A 3,860-nucleotide genomic window follows, 5' to 3' on the forward strand; every position below is an offset into this window, starting at 1 on the left:
GCACAGAGACCCAAGGACTTGGGCCATCTTTTACTGCTTTCCCGGGCCACAGCAGGGAGCTGGATGGGAAGTGGAGCATCCTTCTTGAACCAGCACTCATATGGGATGCCTGTGCTCAGGCCAGGGCGTTAACCCATGCGCCACAGCGCCGGCCCCAGTAAGGGAATTATTTTACAAAGGCTTCAACAAGATCCCACACCCCCCCCTTTTTTTTTTTTTTCAGAAAAGCTCAACACGGTTTCGGGAAGAATTTTGTGCCTGAAGGCTCAAGGGAAGAGGGCTGTCTGGAGGAGCCGTGGCTTTCTAGGGGACATGGGCAAGCCATGGTGATGCAGCAGCAGGAGAAGAAAACACATCTGGAGCTCGCTCTCTTCTTCCATTCAGTATCTTGCAATCGATTTGGCTGAACCCAACAATACGATTCAGCCTCCCGGGCCCCCAGCAGGGTGAAGAGAGAAGTGTGTGTATGATGTTTGGCAAATAGAAACTAAGTAAATATTTAGAACCTGAGAAAACGATGATCAGATTAAGCTCCAAATCTGATTCAGTGAGCTCGCCATTCCACCTAAGGAAGTAACTGCCCTCTGTATTTTCATCAGCTGCCCTTTAAATTGTCCCAGGATAATCCCCCAACTAGGGCACTGTTACACAGGATCTACCTGGGCTGCTGTCTCCTTCCTTCCCCTACCCTGATGCCCACCTCACTGTGAAAAGAAGTAGAAATGACTGTTAGGCACATGAGGGGAAAGCAGCCGAGCAGCTGGCCATTCCAAAGCACCTTCCTCTGTGAAGTTCTGAGCCTAGGAACTTCAAAGAAGAGGTAGGCAGTGAGCAGGCCAGCTGTCAGGGGATGGCCAGGGTCTGCAAAGGAGCTGCTGTAAGGAGTACTTTGCAGGGCAGGTGTTTGGGGCTCTGTCCGGTATCAGATTACCTGGGTGCAAGTCCTTGCTGCACTCCAGCTTCCAGCTTATTGTGAAAGTTGACCCTGGGAGGCAGCAGGCACTGGCTGAAGTTGTTGGGTCCCTGTGCCCATGTGGGAGAGCTGGTTTGAGCCCTCTCCCCCTTGCTACTGTTTTGGGGAGTGAACCAGCAGGTGTCTGTGTCTCTCTCTCTCCCCTTGCCTCTGGAATTAAAAAAAAAAAAGGCAACAAATTATGTTCATGAGAAGTGACCCCACCAGGTTCTCATCTGTTGTGTTCAGGGATGAATTTTCCTACAGATAAGACAACACAAGGAGAGACTGTAGAGGAAGGTGCTCCTTTTCCAGATCCCTGCAGGCATGAGAATGTTTGACCCCTGAAAAAAAGAGGAGTGTGCTCTTCCGAAGAGAAAGGACAGGGAAGGCCACTGAAGACACGTTTTTGCTCTTTACAGTCTGATCTGGGATGTGGAAAGGCCGTTTCCATCGCTGAAGGCCTCGAGTGAGCTTGGCTCTTCCTTGGGACTCCCAGAGAATGCGCTTCTAAAGGTGGAAGTTGTTTAGCATATGGGGTGGTGAAAAAGCTTGAAGAACTTCGGTAAGAAGCAGCACAGCGGCAGGAAGGAAGTGGTCTGATTAGAACCAAGTGCTTGAGCAGGGAAAGACAGTGCAGGAAAGGAACTGAAGTCGCCACGTAGGAGTTGCTGTTGATTTAGAATCCTCGAAGGAGCTTGACCGGAAGGTAACATGGTCTTGACAGTCTGCCTCCTGAAGGGACGTGACGTTTTACTGCCGTCTGGACAGCCCCTGCCAAAAGAGCAGAATCTTGGAGAAAACATACTGCCAAAAAGACTGTTTTATTTGGGCTGGCATCGTGGCGAAGCGGGTTAAACCTCCGCTTGTGATGCTGGCCTTCCACGTTGGAGTCCTGGCCACTTGGTTTGTGATCCAGCTTCCCATGAACGCATTTGGGGAAAGCAACAGATGATGGCCCAAGTACTTGTGCCCCTGCCACCCATGTGGGAGCCCATGGGAGAGTTCCAGGCTCCTGGCTTCAGCTTAGCCTGGTCCTGGCCTTTTGTGGCCGTTTGGAGGAGTGAACCAGTGGGTGGAAGATCTCTCTCTGCCTCTCCATCTTTCTTTGTCACTCTGCCTTTCAAATAAACGAATACACTTTTTTTTTTTTTTTTTGACAGGCAGAGTGGACAGTGAGAGAGAGAGACAGAAAGGTCTTCCTTTTGCCGTTGGTTGACCCTCCAAGGCGCGCTGCGGCCGGCGCACCACGCTGATCCGATGGCAGGAGCCAGGTACTTATCCTGGTCTCCCATGGGGTGCAGGGCCCAAGTACTTGGCCCATCCTCCACTGCACTCCCTGGCCACAGCAGAGAGCTGGCCTGGAAGAGGGGGAACCGGGACAGAATCCGGCACCCCGACCGGGACTAGAACCCGGTGTGCCGGCGCTGCAAGGCGGAGGATTAGCCTAGTGAGCCTCGGCGCCCGCCCGAATACACCTTTTGAAAAGAAAACAAAATTCCAGTGCTTATGTAGCAGCTAGATGAAGTGGCTGAGTTCAATATCCAGATATATGTCATGCTGTTTCCAGAATGAAGCAAAAAAAAAAAATGAATTTGTGGCATATATTAGGAGGGAAGACTTCATGGATGGACGTGATTCTTTGCTTGATCTAGAGCAGAATTTCTCTTACGAGTCCTTGAACTTTTCCACTAATTGTTCATTGTCTTTCAGTTACAAACCCAACATGGAAAAGCTGGGCTTTAGAAAAAATTACTGAGTCACCCGTGATCAGTACACCCCAAGATAATGAGTAATTTCACTGTCTGAACTGAGTTTAGATCACTCACTTAAGGTGCCCACTTTAACAGATGTGACAAATCGCAGATAATTTAGCATCTGAGGCAAGACCATGGGTGAATCACTGGCTGCCGAGAGTAAACTGTTGTCCACCAGGTTATTTTCTGTGGTCCCGTCCTGTCCCTTGCCTCACAAGGGAAGTAACCTTGAAATGAGCAAGCCCCTTATTCTTTGTTTCTGGTTTTTATTTTTGTTTTCTTTGGGTTCTGGTTTTTGCTTACAAACTTTGTAAAAAACACAGGCTCTGTGCAGCCATCTCATTAACCCTCCAGAGCAGAACCAGAACCATCATTTGTATTTCCATGATGCTCCACAACACCTCATCTCTACAAAGCGTTCTGTCTCTACAAGTTATTTACTGCCTGTGTTTGGGTCAGGTGGTGAGGGACAGCGAATCCCAGCTGAACAATGTGGTGTCCTTTCATGCGCTGCTGTGGTACAGAAGCAGGAAATGCTAAGGCAATGGGACCTGGTTTAAGGCAATAACTGTAGATACAGACAGAGTATGTGTGTATGGTCTGCTCCACTGGTTTCTGGTTTGTTTTTCAGACCTTCTCTGTCTGTAAAACTCAACTTACTCTGCTCAGCCAGTCAGAACATGTGTGCTATTTTATGGAATAACATGTTGGCTGACTCTAGGAAATAAAAAATAAAGCAAAGGTGGGAGTGGCCAACGGATAATACAGCCACTGGGATACCTGCATCCCAAATCCGAGTGCCTGAGATGGAGTCCCAACTCCTGCCTCCAGCTTCCTGCCTATGTGCTCTTTAGAGGCAGTAGGCAACGGCTCCAGTAGTTGGGTTCCTGCTATGGATGTGGGAGACCCAGACTACTTCTGCCCTGGCCTGAGACTACTGCAGGGATTCGGGGAATGAACCACCAGATAGGAGATGTGTGTGTAAAATAAAAAATGTATTTACAAATTTAAGTCAGTTAAGATCTTGAAACTAAATTGTTGTAATTTTTGTCCTTCAGCAAAGAATACCCATCAGGGATGACTGAGAAGTCTTCCTCTAGACAGCGTCAGTTATCACAAGTTCATTTTATTTTCATTAATTCTCAGTTAAC

The sequence above is a fragment of the Oryctolagus cuniculus genome, chromosome 20 (genome assembly GCF_964237555.1).
Source record: "Oryctolagus cuniculus chromosome 20, mOryCun1.1, whole genome shotgun sequence".
NCBI lineage: Eukaryota > Metazoa > Chordata > Mammalia > Lagomorpha > Leporidae > Oryctolagus > Oryctolagus cuniculus.